This window comes from Ambystoma mexicanum, chromosome 4q (genome assembly GCF_040938575.1).
Source record: "Ambystoma mexicanum isolate Mex_15411 chromosome 4q, UKY_AmexF1_1, whole genome shotgun sequence".
Classification (NCBI taxonomy): domain Eukaryota; kingdom Metazoa; phylum Chordata; class Amphibia; order Caudata; family Ambystomatidae; genus Ambystoma; species Ambystoma mexicanum.
Genome location: NC_090928.1, coordinates 699,707,470 through 699,733,130, shown reverse-complemented (window position 1 = coordinate 699,733,130; position 25,661 = coordinate 699,707,470).

Here is a 25,661-nt window from a genome sequence, read left to right as displayed (position 1 = left end):
CTCCCTCCATCCCCACTCAGCTGCGCAACTGGAGATCTATGCTCTGGTCCCAGGATTTCCTCCTGTCACCTGGCAAAAGCCATAGATATTAAAGAGGTACTTAGTCCCTTTTCCATATGGCGGCAGCCATTCCCCCGCCCCTTGGTGGGCGCTGAAATGGACCTCACCAAGGCCTTTGCTGTGCTCGGCCGTACCTTAACATGGTGTGGCAGGCTGTTACCAGCCATGTCAGATTCCCGCTGCAGGGGTGAAAACTACAATCATGTATACAAAAGAAATGTTTTAGAAATACTTACTTATGTAAAAGTAACATTTATGCACACAGTTTAGTTTTGAGAGTAGCGTATATTTTTTGTCTCTAATGAGAAGTGTTTTTCCTTTACTTAATGATTAATAATCACAACCTTAATTGGTTGAGTACTCAGAATACGTTCAGTATTATGATGGAAAAAAACATCAGTAATTTTCTTTGTATTTCTGTTATGAAATATATTGCATTGCCTTTTGCAAATGTTATTGGGACCAGCACACAAAATGTGGCACTCATTAAGGAAATTAGGTAAGTAATTTTGAATTACACATCCCAAAAATATTTTGATAGTTTGCTATAAAACAAACTTGAAATTCAAGAAAAAAACTTTTGTAGTAGGGACGTTAAGGTGAAAACTTAATGCAAGAAAACCCCTGAAATTCAGCTAAAGCAACCTTAACTTGGCACCCCCTGTTGCACAGCGTATGACCACAATGAGACACCACAGATGACATTACTGATTACATCACTGGTGACATCACTAATTACATTACAATAGTAACTGGCACTTAGCATGACCTTCGACGATGGTCAGTGGGTATGGCTGCATATATTTGTACACATTAATGGGCCACTAGTCATTGTGCCCAATGTACATTTTAGAACACTAACAGGCCACCAAACATAGCCTTCAGCCATGGCCAGTGGCCACGGCATTCGGCTGTGTCCACTGTTTATTATACAGCACTATCCAGCCAATAGCCATGGACTTTGACCATGCCCACTATGTAGTCTAACATATTAATGGGACACTAGCTGTGCCTTTGACCATGGTCAGTGGCCACAGCCTTTGTTCATGCCCACTGTATATTTTAAAACAGTAATGTGCCAATAGACATGGCCTTCAGCTACGCCCACTGTATATTATACAACACTAACCAGTCATTAGCCATGGCCTTCAGCTGTGACCACTGTTTATTTTAAAATGTGAACAGGCCATTCCCCATTGCATTCAGACATGGTAAGTGGCCACAGTCTTCAGCTGTGTCCACTGTATATTTTACAACACTAATCAGTCACTAGCAATGGCCTTCAGCCATGGCCAGTGGCCACAGCCTTTAGCTGTGACAACTGTATATTCTATCATATTAATAGGGCACTAGCCAAGGCCTTTAACGATGGTGAAGGGCTGCACCTTCGGCTATGCCCACTGTATATTGTGCAACACTAACCGGCTACTAGGTATGGCCTTTGCTGATGGACAGTGACCACAGCCTTCTTCATAGCAATGTACCCGGCCTAAATAGTTACTAAGATAATCAAAGATTTTATGACCTAACTTACAAATGATGTTATGACTGATCCCATTACTGATGTAACCTGTGATATATGACATAATTAGTGTTGTCCTCAGTAATGTGTGATGGTTTCACTGATGTCATAGATTATGTAATTAGTGCTGTCACAATTGATACAACACTAGCCAGTCATTAGCCATGGCCTTCAGCTGTGACCACTGTTTATTTTAAAATGTGAACAGGCCATTCCCCATTGCATTCAGACATGGTAAGTGGCCACAGTCTTCAGCTGTGTCCACTGTATATTTTACAACACTAATCAGTCACTAGCAATGGCCTTCAGCCATGGTCAGTGGCCACAGCCTTTAGCTGTGACAACTGTATATTCTATCATATCAATAGGGCACTAGCCAAGGCCTTTACCGATGGTGAAGGGCTGCACCTTCGGCTATGCCCACTGTTTATTGTGCAACACTAACCGGCTACTAGGTATGGCCTTTGCTGATGGACAGTGACCACAGCCTTCTTCATAGCAATGTACCCGGCCTAAATAGTTACTAAGATAATCAAAGATTTTATGACCTAATTTACAAATGATGTTATGACTGATCCCATTACTGATGTAACCTGTGATATATGACATAATTAGTGTTGTCCTCAGTAATGTGTGATGGTTTCACTGATGTCATAGATTATGTAATTAGTGCTGTCACAATTGATGTTATCAGTGATGTCATCTGCAATGTCATCATTGTGGTCATATGCTACACAACAGGGGAACAAAGTTAAGGTTACCATAGCTGAATTTCAGGGGTTCTGTGCAACTTTAGTGTTTTCCTTGATATACATATAGTTAAGCTGAGTATCAAGTTCCAAAGGAAACCTGAAAAATGTAATTGCTAATCACTTTTGAGTTGCATGATGGATTTGGCTGATATTTTGAAAAAACTAAAATTGCCATGGCACACCCAGACTGTACATTTTGGGAAAGCAACAGAAACAGCAGTTTTCGGGTTACTCCCATTAATTTCCCTATAGAGAAAAAGTCAAAGTTGATGCGCAATGCACAGCAAAAACCTCTGGATGGCATTGGACCAGGTAAGAAACAGCTTGGGCACAAAGCATCAACTAGATTTCCAGAAGGGCACTGCTGTTATTCCGTCCAGTATTCGTTAAAATATTTGACAGAGAAGTAGTTTTCCACTTCTCCCAAAATTATAGCTAGATATTTCCCATGGTGCTTTGCAGCAGAGACCTTTCAGAAATGAAAAGTCACCATTTTCTTTTATTCGATGTGAGAGAAACTGGGGTTATAACTGGTAAAAACGGGGTAAGCTAAAAACAAAATGTGGAAAGAATACCATTTGGAAGAGGAAAAAGGAGGAAATGGCATTAGGCTAGAGGCTAGAGGAGGTGGCGATGGGGAAAGAGGACACCATGAAACACTTGGAAGTTGAGGGGGGAGTGGGTACCAGGTTTAGAGTTTGAGAACCAGGGTTATACTGGGGATAACCACAGTTATAATAGGAAACGGGATCGGCAATGAAAGTGTGTCACATGAAAATACCTGTCTTTGCGGGCATTTACGGATAACCAGTGTTATTTGTAGTAGAGTACTGATATATGGGAAAACGTTTTTCTTTTTAAAAAATAGAGTGCTAAAATAATGTGATTAATACAAATATAATTTTCCTGCTGCAGTGAGGGGGTGGGGAGTAATGGGTGTGACCGAAGAATTTTGGTGCTAAGGTACTTTAAGGAACCAAATGGTGCAATATGGAAAGTGGACATGGCCGAAGGCCATGACTAGTGGGCCTCAATAAAATCTATTGAGGCAACATGTCAAGGGGTACACTATGAAAAGTGCCCAAAAGAAACATAGTGTTGTGGCCAGGGGCGAAGGCCATGGCTAGTGGGACTGTTTAGGGAACCTACTCGAGCAATATGTAGAGTGGCCACAGCTGAAGGCCATGGACACTGACCATTCCTGAAGGCCATGGGTAGTGGGACCAGAAGACAGCTATTGGGGTAACATGTAACAGCATCACAGCTGAAGGCCGGGTCCAATGGTCATGAGCGAAGGCCAGGCTAGTGTGTAAGAAAGAAAGGTAATGTTTTAAAATATACAGTGGGCCCGAAAGACATGTATTGTGGCCACGGCTGAAGGCCACTGGACTTGACCGTAGGCCATGGCGAGTGGCCTGGTAGTGTTTTAAAATATACAGTGGGTACGGCCAAATGCCATGCACACTGGCCAGGACCAAAGACATGGCCACCTTGTGGGTCCAAAAGAAACATAGTGGGGAACATATACAGTGAACACGACCAAAGGCCTTGTTGACCACTAGCCATGACCAAATTCCATGGCTAGTGGTCCGTTGCGGCCACCTAGTGAGTACAAAAAAACAGATTGGGGGAACATGTACAGTGGCCAGTAGTGGCCTCCTAGTGGTTCTTAAAGAAAAATATTTGGGAAACAGGAACATGTACAGTGGATACAGCCCATGACCACATACATATTGTAAGACAATGACATACAAAATGGCATTATGGGCAACATAGCATTATGGGGGACATCAATGATAGGGCACCTATTTCAGCTGGTTGTGTCATAAGGCATTACATGCTCCAGGGAGATATCAGGCAAAGGCAGTGCTGCGAGGTCTCGACACACCCGACCAAACTATAGACCTGCCTATGAACTTCTGTTGAACTACATTATGAGTAGATGTCCCAGGCTGATTGGGGGGATCACATAATCTGTGGGCCAATAAGCACCACCCCCTTCAAGATGTATATCTTAAATATGGATCATAGAGGATCTCTGAGAGACAGACTTACCTTCTCAACCTTTATTCAAATGATGTTCCAAATACTCGCACATCAAGGACATGGCTACCATGATACTGTTAGAACCTCCTGCAGGCAATACCCAGGACGTTGGCTGGTTCTGTTTTACTTCATATGAGGTAGGCGTTTCTGTATATACCTCCATATATATATATATATATATATATATATATATATATATATATATATATATATATATATATATATATATATATATATATATAAAAATTATGTTCGCAACTTGAAGCACTTTATTTTTCCTTTCCAACTCTGATAATATGTGCATATACCTCTAGGTCTACTCTCTGATGTGATTACACACATCCCAGGAATTCTTCTAACATGCAATGCTGAATGACATTATCTGGAACAGACTCCACCAAGTACCTTCTTGCAAGCCTTTCCCTATAAGGTAACTTCCACATGCAATCAATCACTTTCTATTACACAGCAACATTTTCGCCTCTTAAGAAAAATGTATTTTTTTCTTCAATTTTAGAGTGTGATTTCCAATGTGACCTCTGCCTTGATGTAGGTACTCTGTGGATTACCCCGGTTCCACTCCACCAGACGCCTAAGACTGGGCTTTCTTGCCCACACCGCGCCTGCTTTTCTATTCACCCACAGCCAACCAATTAGGTAATTCATTTTGCCATATGTGTATTTCACTTTGATTCTCTCCTAGAGCAATCTAGGTAGTCTCCAAGAAGGGGGACTGTCCCTTTCACAATTATTTATTTATATATTTTTTATGTCTGCTTCCCCACGGGGTCCACTTGTTGTGAGGTATCTCGCCCTGAGGAAGGCAACTTTTACTATGCTATGGAATTAATGGCCAGACAGGTGGCACCTTTTGCCGAAACGTGGTTTAATGATGTCAAGTTGAACTTTGTGTAGTTCCAGGATTATTATTTTTTGACACTTACACGTAGGCAGACCTGTCAACAAAATACAGGAAACAGAACGAATTCAGACTCTGCCCTTCGTTTATGAAAATAAGCCCTATAGTGGCCTCTCACTAAGCCACTAAGCTATGTATGTGGACTTATATTAGTCACTCTCCACGATTGGCAGTCTATATGTCTAGTTTCCTTTAGTATTTCATTTGTTCCAAGAAATTGATAATTAATTTCTATTGCAGCTCGTTTTTCACCAATTTTGAAATCACATGTTATTATATTCAGTTGGTTTTTGATTTATATCTTTCACTGTTTACAAACTATTTATGTTTTTTCTTTTTTCTCTAAATATTCATGCATACCTGTTTCTTGTGAAATAAACATTCAAAGAATTTTTTCACAAACTTGGGGCTGCTTCGATTGCTTTAAGAGAATCTTAAAATATGTGATATTGTAATGGTACGCTCAGGGAAATAATTGAGATTTGTATTAAAAGCAGTACGGACTTTCTTGTTGTAGAATACCCAGGACGTGGCAAGACGGTTGCAGGGAGAACCGAGTACAAACAGCTGATGAGGTGATCACCTTCTGAGCTCACTCGTATGGGAGACAAAATACTCACCAAAGACAGATGATCGCTTGGATGCCAGGGAACTTGAAAATTGCTTTCACACAAATAGTTTGCATATAGTTTAATGGCAGTGAACGGTATGAAGGTGAGGCAAGGCATCATGATAGTTTAGCATGAAAACATATGTCATCGGTGCTATTTGAGCCCTCATCAAGTATCCTCACAGAAGACCATGCAATAGACGTTTGCAGAGAGAGAGAGACTCCAAAGACATGGAAGTGATAGGGGTAAAATTCGCAATACATGGTGGGGAGGTGGAAGAAAGAAGCATACATAGGCTAATCAGAGGACTAACATCTAAAGAGGGGATGTCCCAACCAATCCAAGACATTATTGTAGCCTTTAAGATAGGGTAAAGAGTACAAAATGGTGAAGGGAAAATTATACTGTGGGTGTGTTGAGACAACAGCCACAAGTGGTGAAGCCATGCGACAAGGAGAAGAGGTGCAAACCAGAAGGCAGTGCTTACTGAGAGCTGTCACTCAATCACTGAATCAACTTAGGCAATGTGGGGAGTATGCTTTAGAGAGCTTGCTGAAGGCTATACCTGAGATCCTGGCTATGGCCAGCGACCATCAAGGAAAATATGTTTTACTATTAGCCAGCTGGGGGGCTAAATACATGCCCTTGAAGGAAAAAGGTCACCACCACTCATTTTGTGTGCACAAGCTGAGGAGTATGACGCTTGGGTGTTGGTTGTTAGTCTGACACATGCCCTGGTGGGGGAGAGGTTCCTGCTGGCAGCGGTCCTGGTATACCCAAATACAAAAGGTAATAACACGTTATTGCTGAAAGGCCTGTGATGTTGCATGTGATGTTGCAATCTTCCAGAGTCTAGGAAGTTCGCCTCTGGTCAGAAGACCAAGAAGCAACCAAAGGAAATCATGAAGGAGTGCTGGAATCAGATGGGAATCGGATGTCAAGTCCTGCATAGGACACCCTTTCTTCACATACTTAATTACTTCTCCATCATATCCCTAACTGATATGAGTTCATCCAAACCTACCTATCAAAAATGATCGTTTTTTAAATTTAAACCTGAGTCTTAAGTGTTCTTTGGGTCCTACACCTCACAAGTAATTGTGTACACCAGATGAAGAATAAAACAAGTCCATCAGCCTCATTACGAGGTTGGAGGTAGCCATGGCGATATTAGTGCCATGGCTGCCTCCAAAACCTTACCGACTCTGCCCTGGTGAATGGAGCTATTACCGGCCCATTCCAAGGTTGACGTGACCGGTAATTCCCCATTCACTAGGGCCCTTCCCCATTCCCATTTGAGCCCCCATAGGGCTCAATGGGAATGGGGAAGGTGCTAATAACGGTACCGCAAATTGCGGTACCGTTATTAGCTCTAAAGTCCCTTTGCGGGTCCCGTCCTTAACGCCTGGTAAAAGCAGGCGTTAAGGAAGGACCCGCAAAGGCAACTCGTAGTAGGGCAGTAAGGGATTACCAGCACCAGTGCCCTTACCGGTGCAAGTATTCCCTTACCGCCCGCCTCGTAATGAGGCCCCATGACTCAATCACTAACACCCACATGAAAATGGTTGGAAATATGTTTACACTAATAGAAAGCAGGTTCAAAGTTGAAAAGAAAATCCCCTTAACGTTGTTACAGAAGAGTACTTACTGTGAGTTGAAATGCCTCTCGGACCGTTGGACTCAGTATCTGTGAAAGACAATTTACAGTGGTTGAGAGTGGCTGTGCTCAGACTTAAGCAAACAGAAAGCAGTGAATGCATTACAACTCTACCCCACCAGTTAGACAGTAGTGAACATCATCATACCTGTTGCCCACGCCCTGATTGAATTGCTGCTGAACATTTCAAAAAGAGTTTGATCAATAAGAAACGTAGATGAACAGAGTAGATGACCCTCCAAATTAGTTGTGTTTGATGCACATTTTCCAAACCTGGCTGCCTGGAAAACCTTCAGCTCTGTTAAAGTAATGTTATAATGTTATGGATGACCGCGCAGTTATGGAGGGGAAGGGCTAATCATAGGAATCATAAAAGCAGGAGGATTATTCATGCAATTTTTGGTTTTCACCACAAAGTGCATTTTTGTGATCGATTCAATTTTGTTCAATTCCCGTTACTTTTTTTTCTGAAAAACACATACGCTGTTTTATTATGTTCTAGAATGATGCGAAACCAATTAAATCACAAGTAATTAATGCACAACTGACATGAGATAAAACATGCCCTAACAATCATGAATTATCTCAAACAATTACACAGCTCACAAACTAAATAATAATTATCAAAACAAGTTTTTTTAACTTGTTCGCAAGAGTACAATAGCATGTGTATTAAACACATTTAAAGGGGAGATTCCCATAACTTGTATATGTGTACGAATATCTGATATCCTTGAATGTGAGCCAGGTACTTCTATGTTCTCCTTTGCTGAAAGGACACTAATGCAGTCTGCACAAAATCTCTGGAATCAGGAACTATCAATATCCAAGTGATGGCGCTGAGAACAACTTTGAATTACCCAACCTGCATCGATCCTGGACAGGAACAGACCTGCTAACTGAGCAAAGCTTGGAAACGGGATTTACAGTAATAAGTTTTGTCAGACATTGATTTTATTCTCATTTTAATTTGTAGAGAAAAGTGAAAGAGAGTCAGAGCGAAGGGGTGGATTATGGATGAAACAAAAACAGATGAATGAAGGAAAGTAGTCTGAATGAATATAACTGGTCAGGTGAATGGAAATATCAATGAATGAGAATGTGAGGAGCAATACATTTATGGGTAGATGAATATGAGGGTGATGACAGATAATTGAAGAGAAGGATGGTGAATAGATGAGATTGTAAAGAGAATGAATGCATGAGAATGTGAGGATGAACACATTAATTAAACAGTGGGGGATGAAAGGATGGATAATTAATTGATGTGTACAAGAGACTGTGAGAATGAATGGATGAATAAATGTGTGAAGGGATAACGACATTTTGAAGGAGATGAGCAAATGGATGAGAGTATGTGGCCTGATGTGTTATTTAATGTATAGGTGCATTAAGGTTAATGGCTGCTGCAGGACTAGAGGACAGAATAAAAGTGACCAATGAATGAATGCGCGAGAGTCTAAGGCAGGACGGGTGAGCTAGAGGCATGATGATTTACAGATTGAGCATGGTAGGATGAATTAATGCATGAAGCAGAGGGTGGGGTTCAGTTGCTTAATGTATGTGCCAATGGAAGTGTGTAACTAAATTGACTTATAGATGAATGATGAATTGCATTATGCATGATGAAAGATTAATGTTTTTGAACCTTTTGGTCTCTGTCAGAAGAAGGAGAAAGGCAGATGAAAAGCATCTTCCAAGAGAGTGATTCGGAGACTGTTCTAGAAGAAGGGATGGGCACTAGAATGGCATATTTGCTAAAAGACACATGTTCCCATCACAACCTGGTCACGATAGCTCCAGCTAAGCTCACTGTCATTGGAAGGAGTATGAAAAAACATGGATTAATCATAGACAGTAACAAACAAGGGGACCACACTTTACCAAAAGAGACAATAAAAAAACCTGAGATGTCGCTGCTGCAGTTCCCAAACTAAGCATTGACAACTCAAGTTAGTGCTTGTAATTATGGTGTTGAAAACAATTATTACCAAATTTGAAAGGATTGGGCCTATCAAAAGGCCATAAGGTACATTCCAGCAAAACCAAGTTGACCTAATGTGACACAATGACACCAAAAGCCATTATACTGCTAGAGGCCAGCGCTGAAAGCTGTTTGCTGCAAAAGCCAAGTGAACCCGAAAGCACATAGTAACATAATATGACATGCCACAGAGGTTGCAGGATGCTCATGTAGCTACAAATCAGTGTTGATAGACCGTGGATCTAGCCCATATCGTCGTTGGGTCGTTTTAATTTTAATGCATTTTGTGCAGTATTTTTTTGTATGGGGCAAGCTCCCCCATACCCTCTCACACCATTAAGAATTATTTTAATTTGAGGCGTGGACAACCAGGGAGCTCTGCACCACCATGCCCTCATGTCCACTATACATCCCTAGGATGGAATAAACCAGAGCCCCTCCACCCCTGAGTTGCTGGAACATCCCCCCACCATGGAGGGAGAGCAGAAAGCCGCCATCCAGGTGGTACTGTTAAACACAGGACTGGACCAGTCTGGCGCCTGCAAGGCCTGCATGACAAGATGACCACCCGATGCTGACAGAGGTGGTGTGGATTTAGCACACCTGGAGGTTACTGTGGGCTTGATCCTGAGCTCATTGTGGGCCCCTAGGCAGCGTCTTTGACACCCGTCAGCAGTCCCCCAGTGGTGTGGAGGGTGTGACTTAACCACAAGGGGAGTCTGTGGTCACCACACAGAGCTCCCCTGGTTTGCAGGGCACAGTGCGCACCTGAGCCCACAGCTGGTGGGTGCTGGGGCTGAGTGCCGACTGAAGAGTGCAGGGAGGAAGAGAGAAGATCTGAGGGTGGAGCGGCTTGGAGTGCCTTGGGCCTCCACCGAAACACCTGAAGCCTGTGGACACCCTGAACGACTGCCAGGGATTGATGCATTGGTGAGGAGGGGGAATTCCTTAGAATGCATGGGTGTAATCAGTAGGGTCTAGGAAACCTGAAAGGAGCACTGTGCATGTGTGGCGGAGACGCTAGGGAAACACTCAGCGGCTATGTCTACGGGGACACAGCTTAGGAGCCTCCAGAATAAACGGCAAAGGATGGAAACAGTGCTCAGAAATGGCAATCATCCCAGCAAGCAAAAGCGGCCCCAGTCAGGAGGTATTATGCACTAATGCAGTCACAAGAAGGGGTCAGGAAGAGCACCCAACAGATAGTAATCCAAGTGCACAATACCCATGAGAGCAGAGCACTGGAGCAATGCACGCTTCCAAGTCTGACCTACAGCTGGTACTATATGAGCTCAAGAAGGAAATAAAAGAAAGCAGCACAAATCTCTCCAAGTCAATATCAGAATTTGTTAAGCAAATGCGCCCTGCAGAGCAGAGGCTCGAAGAAGTCAAAAATGATCTTTGTGAGCAGGCACACAAAAAGGCTGTGCTGGCAGCGTGAATACTGCAGCTGGGGCACCAGATGGAGTTCATGCTCCATGCAGGAGGATGTGGAAAATAGACTGAGGTGTAACAACATCAGGATCCAGGGAATCCCAAAGCAGATTTCTGATGGTGGAGTCGAGAGCTATATAGCATCACTCTCTCACTAGTTCCTGGAATTGTCAGAGGACTTAGAGATAATCATTTGCAGGACCTGCAGAGTCTATTCATCATATCAAAAGGAGAGAAAGCTGGTCTGGGATGTGCTGACATTGGTCCACTTGTATAAGCTTAAAGAGGATATTATGGTGGCAGCAAGGAGATGGTGGGAAGTTAAACTTTTCAGGGAAGGAATCACCTGTATCCCAACCTAGCCTAGGTGACCTAGAAAGAGGAAGAGACTAAGGCTAGTGATGGGACGGCTACGAGAGGAGGTGGAATACAAATGAGGGTTTCCCTGTAAGATAATCTATAAATATAATGGGAAATCCTATACGATCACCATGGAGGAAGAAGCAGTGGGGTTGCTGTCTGAGGATAACCAAGATGAACCCATCGACTCGTCTCTGGGGAGATAATGCGAAAGAGTGAGAAAGTGCCCAAGATGAAAGGAATGAAAGGAAGACAGAGACAGAGCACACTCAACCCTCAGAGATAGAGGATTGGCTGAACTGCTGGCCGAAGAATGAATTGATCCAGGGGTTAAAAGGGAGGGACATACGTTGGCGACGCACCTGAGCTACAGGATTGTTTAACCAACTAAACTAATGAACTGTGTGAGTTAGTGGTTCTAGCTCTGGAGCCTAATAACATGTTTAACAGATGGAGTGCGGTTGGAGGTTTGTTTCAATGGTTAAAAGGGCCAGAGGGGTAGGGTCTTGTGGTTTACTAAGATTATAGGAATGCTACTAGGATGTTAAGGGTTGGAAATAGGGAATAGGGTGAGGGAGCTTTGAGGGGGATTAGGGTCTGCTGGATCTTGACCCCTGCTGGCCTATGTTATCCTACCAGGAGGGTTGGTAACCAGGTGGGATAGGGCATTTTGTGGTACTGGTGAATGAATTGGCTTTGTTTTTTTCTTGACCGTCGACATGCAAGGATTAGGGATGGGATGTGGTGGAGGAGATGGGAACATTGATTGCTTTTCTTCAAGAAATGCATCTGTTGGTACAGGACGAAAAGAGACTACAGCACAGGTCTTTCCCCTTGCAATACTTTGCTTCTAGCGGGCTTAGGAAGAGGGGGGTTGCAATATTGAGTGTAAAAGGAATTATATTCAATAGGTGGGAGGTGATTAAGGACCTGTAAGGGTGCTATTTCATTGTTAAGGGTTACTTTGGGGAGGCTGATTCTTGCCCTGGTTGTAGTTTATGGACCCATTGACAGCCGAGATCGTTTCCTGGCTGGCCTGCTGTTGAAATTGGGGAAAGCTTGTGATGGGCAGATTATAATTGGTGGAGGCTTCAACTGTGTGATGGATCCCGGGATGGCCAAGGCTATTCCTATGACCTCACAAGATGGGTGAATAAAGCAGGCCCTGACAATGTTGCTCAGTGAACTATACCTAACTGAGACCTGACCTTGTGTTTTTTTAAGTAGAGCGAGACAGACTATGTACACTATTAGTTTGTTCATATGGGATTGTCAAGAATCGATATGATGCCGATTTCGGCATCAATAGTCCCTAAAGTGGAGGCCATAGACAAAGGCAAATGATATTTCACAGATCATGCCCAGTCTCCTTCAGAATACAAGGATACAAGGGTGCATCCTTGAGCAAAAGAGAAGGAATTATTTGTGCGTGAATGCTCTCATCCTGAGAGATGAGACCATCCAGACACGTGTAGCTGACACATTGCAGAGTTACTTTCAGGAGAATGAGGTAGAGAATATGGATCGGAGGATAATATGGGATGAAGTGCAAGGCAGTGGTGAAATTATAAACAAAACAGCTGCATTCATGAGAGTTAGGGAGGTGACATGGAAATAATTGCAACAAGAGATTAAAGAGGCTAAAGTGGGGCATAATAAAAAAGTTACGAGGAGAACTCTTCAAGTTTTGACGAGAGCTCACTTGCAGTTTGAGGCCCATCCAGTGGACAGATCTTCATGCATGCTATTATTGAGTTAACAAATGTACTACATGAAAGGCGGTATGGCAAATCGGTTCTTGGTGGCAAAATTGCATGAGTTAAGGATGCAAACTTTATCACCGAACTGAAAAACGAGGATGGGATACCCCAGAGGGGAGAATAGGAGAAACTATAAATGATCACATCCTAATATAAGGAACATATTCGAGGGAGGTCGTAGAACCAGGAGATTAAAGGGTGTTCCTGAGCAGGATAGAATTGCCTCAAATTCTGGATGCAGAGTCTTTAGAAGAGGAAATTACGCCAAAGGAGAGTAAAGAGAGTGAAATGCATGTAACAACAGCACAAAATAGTGCTCTATGAAGACGATATCATGATATTCATCAGAGATTCCGAATATTCCCTTGAGGCAATCTTGAAGGGGCTGCACTGTTTTGGCGAGGTCTCAGGATTCACCATGACCTATCACATTTCCAAAGCACTCAATATCACAGAGGACCTGAGAGTAGTAGATGAGGTCAAGATCATATCCCCCATCATGTGGGTGGAGGAGAAGGGAATACCTGGGGGTTAATATAACCCTGGGTTTTGAGACTAACATGTATGGGGCTAACATTCCAGACTTCTGGGACACAGCTGCTAAATACTTGAGCTGCTGGGACGTGCAAGAATGATACTGGTTCACATAGATCACTGCTATCAATATGTCCCTACTGCCCATGCTGCCATATATGTTTAGAGAATTGCCCATAGCCATCCCATTAAAAAGAGTTAATGCCTCCAGCGGTAGATTTTCTCATTTATTTGGATCAAAAAGCAGCCTAGGATCAGGCACTCTGTACCTTCCCGATCCCTCAGATTTGGAGTCAGGAGTCCCAGACATATGGATATACTTCCTAGCAGCGCAAATCACACCCATAATGGAGTGGGAATCGTGCTTTGGAAGCATAGAATGTAGAGATGTGAAACAGCAGGCCTCATCCATCCCTCTCACAAAGATTCCCTTCATAAGTAGCAGGGAATTGGATCGGGGTAGTAGCTTGCTCCCTTCGACGAAATGCACACTGCAGTATTGGAGTAGGGGACTGAGATTGGGTCAGGTGACATTGTGACTGGGACTCCTGTCCCCAGTGACAGATAATCCAGACTAAACTTTGGGTGTGACCAAAAACTACTATTGTAGCTGGAAGAGATACAGGCACGTACTCTTGCCGACATATATAAAGAGGGTGGCTCCTGACCTTCGTAGAATGTAAAGAAAGGTTTGCACTGGGGAAGAGGAGAGGTTCTGGAACGTCAAACTTCGACACTGGATAGCCCAGAGAGACGTGACCAAGGCTGGTTGTAGAAACCCAGCAGGCCTAGAACTAACAATAAGGGGTGGTTCAATCAGGGGGAAATTCCCTAGGCTATACAAGTTGCTCCATAAGGGAATTCCAGAATATAAGCTGCCATACATGGCAAGATGTGAACCAGAACTGGGGGCAGAGATCCCTGTAGAATCATGGTCAAATATATGGGAATGTTCGCATATTTCATCAAAGGCATGGTAAAAATCGAAATGGGAAATAAAATATGCTATCAATGGTACCTCACACCCTTGACTATTCATCGAGTGCATCCTTAAACCCCCACGCCCCCAGTGTTGGAGAGGATAATGGACTATGGGCGACATAGGTCATTTGTGGTGAACATGCCCAAGAATCCAAATATATTGAAAAGAAATACTGGGACACATACAGGACATAACAGGCAATCTTCTGCCTATGAGTGACAAGCTGATAATCTTGTGGATGTAGTGGAGGGATCCTGCGCTATGCAAGTGGCGTTCCCCAAATTGTTCATGCAATTGCTGAATGCTGCCAGTCTAACTCTGGCACTAAGGTGGAAAATCGTAGCTGGCCATGGACAAGATAATTGCTTGGTCAACTAATAGTGAGAGTTAAAACCTTGTGTTTTCTTTGTACTTTGCCCCGAACTCCCACTGAACACGCAGGGGGCACCCCCCTTTTTCTTGTAAAGTATTTCTAGCAACCCTGGTCGCCTGGAGAGTGTTCATAGATTCATCTAATTCATATTAGAATATAGCTAAGTTTTTACAAACTAGCTCTAGATAACTGCTTTGATTTGTTTCCATCACGGTGTACGGGTTGCCTCCTCACTGGTTTTTCTGCAACACTTTGAGTCCTCGAGTACATCTGCCCATTTCCTCTTTTGAAAATCAATTGTAATATACTATGGCCGAAGGTCAAACCTTCGGCTACTCTGTTGAAGAAACAGCAGAAATCATAAAAGGACCTTCCCTGTTTGATCCCAAAGGACAGAACCCAGTTGGCCACACAGTTTCGGGAAGTGCTGACCTTTTGAAACTTAAGAAAAAGCAATTTCGTACGGAATTACACGGTCATTTCTTGCGAGAATATTTGCGAACAGATACAATCCCGGCGAGTTTAATTGTCAGAAATGAACCCTGCCTTTTCTTGACAGATAAAGAATATACTACGACATTTAGCCACATAGCCATAAAATGCAGTAGAGACCTTATGGTACTAACTATTACAACTGCACAGAGAATCAGTAAAGAAATACAAAAAGACCTTGAAAAAGAAGAACACATTTTTCTCAATAACAAAAACATTAGGGATGCACAAGAACAACTCACAGCCACAAATAAATTACTAGAAGACTTCAAAAATTTCAATATTTCGAACAAAACAAAAAAACTAAACAAAGACATACAGGACTTCAAATTCGAAGACATTTTTCCCTATACCACGTACAAAGCCATAGAGGCGGCTAAGTCATCTCAAACAAATAACCGCCAGAAAAAGAAATGGTTTTCTTTTTCGAACACGAGCAGCAGTGGCTCAGACGACCAAGGTCGACAGAACAAAATGAGACCCTGGGGGAATTTCAATCAACCCCAATACCCCCAACAGCCTTTTTTAGGAAGTGGCCCAATGCTGGCAGGACCCGGTTGGAGCCCCCCATGGTTCCACCAGTTCACTCCCATGATGCGCAGCAGAGGACGCAGACGACGAACATATTAAGCGATCCTATCATCCCTATTTTCAATTTAGCTGACAATACCCTCACTGAAGCACAGTCATCTGTCCTGAGTAAGGGCCTATCATATGTACCCACTCAAAAAACAGATTGGTACCGCACCAAACTAGACATTAGAAAATTCTTTCGATCTGTAGGGCTCAAAGTTTTATTTCAGGATGAGACGATATTGGAAACCGAAGTAGACTCAGGCTTACATGTCTCCTCCTCCTTCTGCCCTACAGATAACCAAATGCCACCGGAGATTTTGGCATTTGAGAAATGTATTATGAGCGACCTTCACAAATTGAAAAACAAAAAACAACATCAACAATATAACATAACTAAAGAGGAGAATAATGCACTATTGTAATTTTCCAAAAATAAAGCATTAGTAATTAAACCCATGGACAAGGGGGGTGGCATTGTACTCATGACCGCCCCACATTATAAAAACATGGTACAAACTCTCCTATCTGACAATCAAAGTTACAAGAAAATCAAACAGGATCCGACTAAAAGCATTCTGGCTGAAATTACAGAAATGGTCACATATGCAAGAGATCGCAGCTGGATCACTTCTAAAGAATTTGATTACCTGACGACCAACCAGGGACGCATACCATCCATTAACGCCCTACCCAAAATTCACAAAAATCTGCAAAACCCACCTGGACGACCCATCGTCTCAGGATGTGGTTCAGTGCTAGAACCCATCTGTAAATTCATAGATGTTTTTCTCAAACCACTGAGGGTATTGATTTTGACAGTAGCTCTCAACTTCTAGTGACCCTAGACATTTGCTCATTATATACCAGTATTCCACAGGAACTGGCTATACAGTGCATTCATAGATATCTGACCAATTCTGATGCCCAAACAAGGGTTCCAGCAAACTTTATTGTAGAACTTCTCACACTTGCCCTATCCAAAAACTACTTTGAGCTTGATGGCCAATTCTATTTCCAATGTAAAGGGACAGCTACGGGGGCAAGTTTTGCGCCAAGTCTAGCTATATTGTTTATGGCAGACTTTGAAAAGACTAATATTCTATCTGAGAAAAATCCTTTCAAAAACCACATCAAAATTTGGAAAAGGTACATAGATGATATTCTCTGCATCTGGGCAGGCTCTAAATTAGATTTACAAAATGTTGTTGATTGGCTTAACAAAGTTGACCAAAACATACAATTCACCATGGAATGCAACAATTCGGAAATCAGTTTTCTTGATCTTAAAATCCAAATAAATAATGGTTCCCTGAAATGCAATCTTTTTCGCAAACCAAGCGATAGAAATACACTTTTGCATTTCAAAAGCGACCACCCGAGACACATTAGGGAAAATTTACCCTTTGGACAATACCTTCGCATAAGAAGGAACTGTACGGAACTAGAGGACTTCTATTTCCATGCCAATGATCTCGATCACAGGCTGACCGAGAGAGGGTATCCACATCATGTAATATCTAGATCAAGAAAAAGAGCGAGATTCTCCAACAGGGAAACACTCCTGCAAAATAAAAATACTACTAGCAACGAGGAACCAAGAACGACCTGTGTCATCACACATGGTGCCCATACACCACTTATTCACAAGTCCATAACTAAACATTGGACTGTGGCCAAATTGTGTCTCTCGAATGAACCAACACCACGCTTCGCATACAAGCAGGGCAAAAATCTCAGAGACCAGTTGGTGCATTCCAAATTCACCAACCCCGCTCCTAGACTGGGTCTATGGGATTTGAGATCACTGGTAGGACATTTTCCTTGTGGTAACTGCACTTCATGCAAATTTACCAAAAAGATCAAAGTTTTTAAGATCAACGACAGACTATGGAATTTGAAAAGCATGACAAATTGCAAAACTAAAAACGCCATCTATATTATAGAATGTCTGTGTGGCTTGAGATATGTTGGACAAAAAGAAAGACCAGTCCACATTCGTATTTGCGAACATCGCTCCCGAATAAGGTGCAAGAACGAAAGTGCCCCCTTGGTAAAACACTACTTGGAAAACAAACACACAGCAGATGACATTTTGTGGTGGGTGGTAGACACCATCCTTTCCTCCACAAATCTCAAATTGAGTCTGCTATAGAAAGAGGCACAGTGGATATATAGAATTGATTCCTTCCATCATGGCCTCAACGAGGAATTTATTTGTCCTACTTAATTACATGACCTTTATTTTTAGGTCGACAAGGCCTGCTGTTCTCTGTGCCGTGGTGATTGTTACTTGACCCACATGCCACATGTACATTAGCACTTGTACATTGCGGCAACACAATTGCCCTTTTTTAATTACTTCTTGATCAGTATGCCATAAGGGTTGCTGCCCAGTTTTCCGACTTAGCACACCACAAACATAGGAATTCTCTCCATTCTGGAAATACACTTTCCTCACTGCAGCACATGACCATCATCTTATGGCTTGTGTATCCTTTCCACATGGAGTACGCATCCACATCCAGTGCGCTATAGAGACATTCACTTTCTCCTACCCGGCATTTTATTGCTGCGCTCTGCAGTCGTCTGCCGACACTTCGCTTCACATCTACTAGCTTCCTCGAGTCCGGTATCCTAGCAACCTAGCCTAGATACATGTTGACTCCCAACGCGAGGTGCATTCCATTCAGCCTTAGTGGACTCTCTCCATATCGCATAATAACACATTCATCATAGGCTGGGCCCACTTCATGCTATATTCTTGACTTTTCTCCTCTTTCTCTGTTCATGCCATTTCCTCATAAACGTGCAAAACACACACGTCTATGAACATGTCAGACAGAGCGAGCACTCTACCCCTTGTAAACTAGCAAGTTGGTATCTTCCACTCGCACAGCATCATGGGTCCGCACTCAGCCCAGGGTCTCCATAACTACGAGACGCCTCGCACTCGTTTACTTACACAGGCGTGAAACAACCGCTCACCCCTTGATGCCTCGCGCACTTATCTGTTTCCTGTATTGACTAATCGATCGTAAGTATCCGATAACCTGTTTTTTTCAGGTGCTCAGTCCACGCGCTTCTTCTGTATCTTCTGATGGTTACGTTTGTAAATTTTCATGCTTTTAACATGCGTGTTCTCTCTATGTCTCCAGACATCTTGCCACTACGTGTGACACAGGATTCTGCCAGCTCCGAGATGGCCATCACCATAAGGGCATATTTACCCTGCGACAATTGCATTGCATGAAGATCCCTGGACTTCAGCACGTTATGGGTTCCATGATTTCTACTTTAAGGTAGTTTTGTAATTCTGTTGCCTTTTTTACTTCAGGGTAATTCTGTTGCCCTCCTCTTTCCTTCTCCTTATCACAAACTCCTGCATGGCTGCCTAGTCATGGTATTAATGGGTGCTGCCACTGGGTCTATCTCTTTGAGCACTACCTTCCCTCTGAGTATTCCATTTTGGGTTCTTCTCCATATCCCGATGCATCTCTATTCCATTTGCATTTCTTCGTTGCATCTCTAAGTTTTTTACCTTTTCACAACATTAATATGCAATAAATGGAGCTTTCCTTCTCCATCCCACTTTTTCTTCTCTACAGAGTGAGTTCATCCTAAATCACATTGGATATTGGGTAGCTACTTGAGGACCCAACCCTTGCAGTCCCAGGTTTTTGAGGCACCCGCAACCGACAAATCCCATAGGCTGATAACCTCTGCACTACCCTGTGCCACATACAGGGTAAGTTCAGTGCAGTAGATTTCACCTTGATGTTTAAACTCCTTAGCATTATCATGTTCCCATCATGTTTTATGAAAATGGGAAATCCAGTTTACAAACTGGGGCCAACAGCATTTAGTGCATGTTCTGGAATGTGTTTAATTACACATCTGCCTTCCCTCCAAACTGCTTTTCTTTATTATTTTTCCTTTTGTTTTTTTTAGATCCCTTATAGATCTATTCGCCCTGAGGAAGGCTCTTCAATCAAGGCCAAGACTAATGCCTCTAAAGCCGAAACGTGCCGTTAACACAGCTCTAAAGTTCTAAACAGTAATTTACTGATGATCTGTGTTCATAACAATTATTTACAGGTTAAAAACTGGCACGTAGGCAGCTTCACCCAACATGATCAGACCCTGATCATGAGTATGCACAAAGGATAGTTACCTTTGCTCAACAAAAAGTTTGATTCAACAATGCAAGACATCTTAATCTAACTGTGTACTTTGTTTGCTTCAATGTGAAAATATTTGCTTTTTTTCTTTTCCCTTTTTTGTATGTATTCTTGAATCATTCTATTTTATAAATGTTAACCATTTAAGAGAAAGGTTTTTGCTTTTTGTGACTAAATTTCTCTGAACATTTTATGGGCAAATTCTGTTTGGTATTGCTCACAAGTATCACTGTATAAAATTTCTTTACTCAGAACAATGAATAACATTATTCGTTTTAACCATTTTTTTCTTTCTATTTATATCAATTAATAAAATGTATGACTGAATATATTTTCCGTGTTTGCCCTACTTGTTCTCTTTGGTATTTTCCTATTTTCTTTCTGACTTCTTACGAAGCAGAACATTTATTGGTTGGGAAAAGTGAACCTGAACCGAGACCATAATTGCTTGGTCAACTAATAGTGAGAGTTAAAACCTTGTGTTTTCTTTGCACTTTGCCTCGAACTCCCACTGAACACGCAGGGGGCACCCCCCTTTTTCTTGTAAAATACATGGACAAGATAACAGCATTGGCCAATGACAGACTAGGGAGATGTCTGAAAACGTGGATGTCTTTCCTGGAGCATGCAAAGGGAAAGGGAAGAAAGTTACTATAGACCTCTACTGCTGAAGAATTGTTACCTGTTGTGAGTAGTGAATGGAGGTGTCCGAAAATTGATTTGGGAGGAAGGGGGTAGGCAGGTCATAAGGTTAAGTAATATTTTGAAAATGACTGTCCTGAAAGTTTCATGTTGACAAGTTTGATTTTGAATGTTGCTTTTCTTATGTTGACAATATTGATTAAACACATCAACCTGACCCTTGTGCAAAGATTGAGTGTATGTCTGATTTAAATGTGAATGCAATGGTGGGCGTTTATTGTAGATCACACAGTGGTTTATAAAATGTTGGAAAATGAAATAAATAAAGCGTTTTATTTTTTAAAACAAAAGCTTTTTATTTAATGCCTAACCCGGCCTCCCGAAATAAATACCAGGAGAAATGCGGCAAAAATACCCAGATCCATCAAATGACCTCACTTATAGGGCTTTTCCTCTGACATGGTAGTCTGGCTGAGTAATCAAGAAAAGCTCTTCAGAAGAAGCAGAATGCTTAAAGTTAGATTAAACACTTTCATTACACACAATAAGGGATGGCCATACAACACATAAACCAAAATATATTGTGTATATAATAAAGTTGGGCACTGAAAATAGCTACAGTTTTACAGATAAGTCATTTTTAAAAAAATAAATAGTCTTTCAGAAAGGTATCCCAACATAGACTTAAGGTGTTCAAAAAGTGTAGCAAATTCCAACAGCATCTTTGGAGAGAAACGTTGGAACATTTGGGTCAAAATCCCGTAACTCAATGCCGAATTACTCCCCTTAAAATAAAGCTCAACTGCGGTCAAGTGAGCGATTTGAAATGCTTATCAATGACTCAGTGCAAGTCAATAGGTGAAGATACAGGATCGGGAATCAGAGATCCTGTCACACTTTGTTAGGCTTCTGCCTGAACCCCATTTGTTAGAACCCTGCCTGATCTTGTGTACCCCAAAGAATGACAAAAACTGGAGAGAGTGATAACACATTTTATCCAGCTCTGCTGAACCCCAGCAGCAATTCACAGCATGAGGATGACCCTCCGCTCTGTCAACTTCTCCCAGGAACACCTGGTGTGCACAGAAAAGGGGGCGGGCTGTCCCAACCCCCACTTGTCACTCAGCCAATAACTAACAAACGTTCACTATCTGTCTTTGTTAGCTCATCAGTCTTGCAGAGTAACAATTACCTTTTTTCTGCCAGTACAGTGTTGATGTTCACAGTCCTATAATAGATTCACAAAGGCGGTACCAATGGACATGCCACCAAAGTCCTGTGACAGACATCACCCTAATGTTTGCATACCAACCATTTCTGCTGGGGGGCTGAGCTAGGATGGATATCTGTATATTCAAATGAAAGAGGGGGAATCTCACCACACCTACAGTGTAAGGACATGCCTTACCCCCCACAAGTCAAGCCAGCCTTCCAGAGTACAGTGGCATGACTTTGGGAATCTCCCGTTTCTCACAATCTAAGGGCCATACACATGTTCCTCACTTTGATCCTTTCATCTTCCAGGCAACGTATAACCATGCCCCATGTTTCCTGCACCAAGTGAGGCATAACAGGAATGGTCATTGACATTGTTGGGTTTCCAGGAGTCTATGGTGTCCCTGATCGCACCCATTTTGTCCTCATACCACCAGCACACACTGAACACCTATACTTGAAAGGTGGACACCCGCATTCTATTCATGTACATATGCGTGACACTTCTACCATCATTTTCAATGTCAACTTTCCATGAGCAAATCAAGACAGCCATGTATTCTGGCACTCTGCCATCACGCAATAATTTGAGGCAGGAAATTATGGGGGAACCTGGTTGGTTGGGAAGGCGGCGAGACAGGCTGTGTCCTGCCCTTCCCCCCACCCTCTTCTCTATCTATTTTAACAATATTGTCAACTACCTGGTGATCGACCTTGCAGATTCAATGAGGCTAGGGGAGAAATAAACATTGTCATCTGTGCTGATAATACAGTACTTATCTCCTGAGTGCCTAATGGTCTCACAAGATTAGTCGGGCAGCTTATTAAGTGCTGTGATGAGAAGGGCCATATTGTCAACTTTGGTAAGTACAAACTTATGTGCTGAGGTAAGAAGATGAAGAAACATCCCAGTTTAACCATCCAAATTAGTTGCGCTGTGATAGATGAAGTCGGGACATTTGATTATCTGGGCATTATATTGTCCAATAATGGTAAATGGGGCACAACGTTTAATAAAGCCATCTAACATTGTCATGAAGATGCACAGGTATCCTCAATTTTACTAAGAAGTTTGGCAATAATGGTGTCCATTCCGCCCTGGAAATCTGTTGGGGCAGCTGGTTACAAAACTGAACTATGGGGACATGGTAGATTTAACAGTTTAACTGCACAGACTTTTTTTTCCTAAAAAAGTATTTACGCTCCCCAGACATACAAATAATGTGCTTGTGCACCTCAAACTAGGATTGACTAGTGTAGGTAACTTAATTGCTTTGAAACGACTGATATATTGGGCTAACCTCTGGTCCAACCAAGAACTGGGCAGCTATCGAGAAGCTCTCATGGACCTGATGATCTGTGACAGAGCCGACAGGCTCCCATGGCTCGCCTATATCAGGTCAACATTGCATCTCCTGAACCTGGATCATCTTTGGCTCGAACTAAGGCTAATCCAGGGAAATAGTAACATTCTAATCAAGGATGCTTTGAGAGAATGGGTTCATGCAAAAAATGTAATTGATTCTTTCTCTCTGACTGTTGTTAAGTACTATTTGGAAAACAAAACCACATGGAATTCAAAGAACTATTTGATGGATATAAAATCCCCATGTGCATGCTCTCTTTGCATGACACTGCGATTGAGCATCCTCCCTTGAGCACCCATTACGATGTAAGCATTAAAAACTGTGTTGCCCCTTCTGTGAGGGAATCACTGAATCTCTTCAACATTTTTTGTTCATCCGCCCTGGGATTCAAACATTCACTCAAGGAACCTAAAATCTTGCTTTAAGAACCATGGAGCACGAACCGTAGATTGTGCTGAAACTCTTTGCAGGAGCTATCTTCCCTGGGTGTGGTCTTAACTATGTCAAAAGACCTTAGCACAGATAAATTATAAGCAAAATGGATGTATATGTTTATGATATACTCTTGTCACACATTTAATGGACTTTTTTAAATGAATTGCATGTAATTGATTTCCTTGCCTCATTTGCACATGCTTTATTTCGGCAGAAACATACCATGGGGCTCTAGCTTTCCAGTCATTGCGCCCGACTGTGGAATAACCTTCCTCTCCACCTACATTCTGAGCCTTTGTACTGGCATTTCAGAAAATAACAAAAAAAACGATCTTATTCCATTGACATTGAAGCTTGACATTGAACCCTACTGTAACTAATGTTCCCGTTAACCCCTTGCCCTACCCTTCTCTCACCCTTTTCCTCCATGCAACCTGCACCTTGAAGCCTGTGGGTTTTTACATGCTTTATCAATTTAAAAAAAATATATACATATAAAACATTCATAAAAACAAACAGTACGAAAACAAGGAGTTATCAATACTCCACCATTGATATCCAGATTCATTTTAAAACACTGTGCACAATACAAAAATAACTGTGCAAAGGAATTATAAAAGCATTGCCACCTTGGTATCATGAATAATCTCAAAGTTTAAAATCATATCATACACTCTAAAAAACACCATGATGATAGTAAGGACCAACAAGGACGCCTCTTCTGTAGGATGCCTGGAATGATTCTCAATTTTTTCTTGACACTAAGGCTAGTATTACTGGTGCCTCAGGACACTCACATATACTAAGGCAAGCTCAGGAACCTCCTTCACCAAGCTCTAAGCAGATAACGACCTGCGGTGTGAGTTGCAAGGCTATCCTTAGCAGTAGAACACAGCACCATAGCCTCTGCCATAGTTTTAATGGAGCGAGCAATGAAAAGCGGTCTTAAGAATTTCCTTCTTAGATCACAATAGTGTGGGAAAATCAGAATAGAAGGAACAATACTTTTGATTTTATTGGGACAGGCAGTTTGGCATAACATTGCTATTCCATTCATTCCTTATAGGCACCACTGGTAATATTCCTAAATTATGCTTGATTTACAATGATCTCATCATCTGCTTAGGGTGCATACTATCCAGATCGACCTCATAGACAAAGGATTGTTTTAATGCCCAGTACCCAGTAAATTGGCTCAATTGAGCTATCTTAGACAAAACTTGTGCTTCCCTTGTTCAGGCCTAAGCATTTTTGATGGTGGTTTTAGAGCTGCTAGCTATGGTGCCAGGACTAGACCAAAGGCGATTCAGCCCAATAGCCTGTAGCTCTTTCTTTAAGTGTAGGAAACATGGTAGTTGCATGCCTTCCTACTTGGCCATGATATCCATCTGTCACAAGCCAAGGCTGGGGCATCCGTCGGGCCTTCCAGCAATTTAACAATTACCCCATTAATAAAGACCAAAAGAGCTTGCGGGCTAGCACAGAGCCTTGACATACTCCCATTTCAAATCCCACAGTGGCAGATGTACAGCCCTCAATACCAATTGCGTTGTCACTCCATTCTCCCTATACAAAATCTGAATGGCCCTCAGTAACTCGATCGGGATACCTAGCCCTTATAGAGTACCCCATAGCCTTGCTCATGGCACCCTATCTGAACAACTACCTGCAGGTGGTTCAGAATCTGATTATTCTAAATCCATGACTCAAAGTAGATCAGAGCTGCCTTTGCAAAGATCTTTCCTCCTGCTTTCAATAGAGA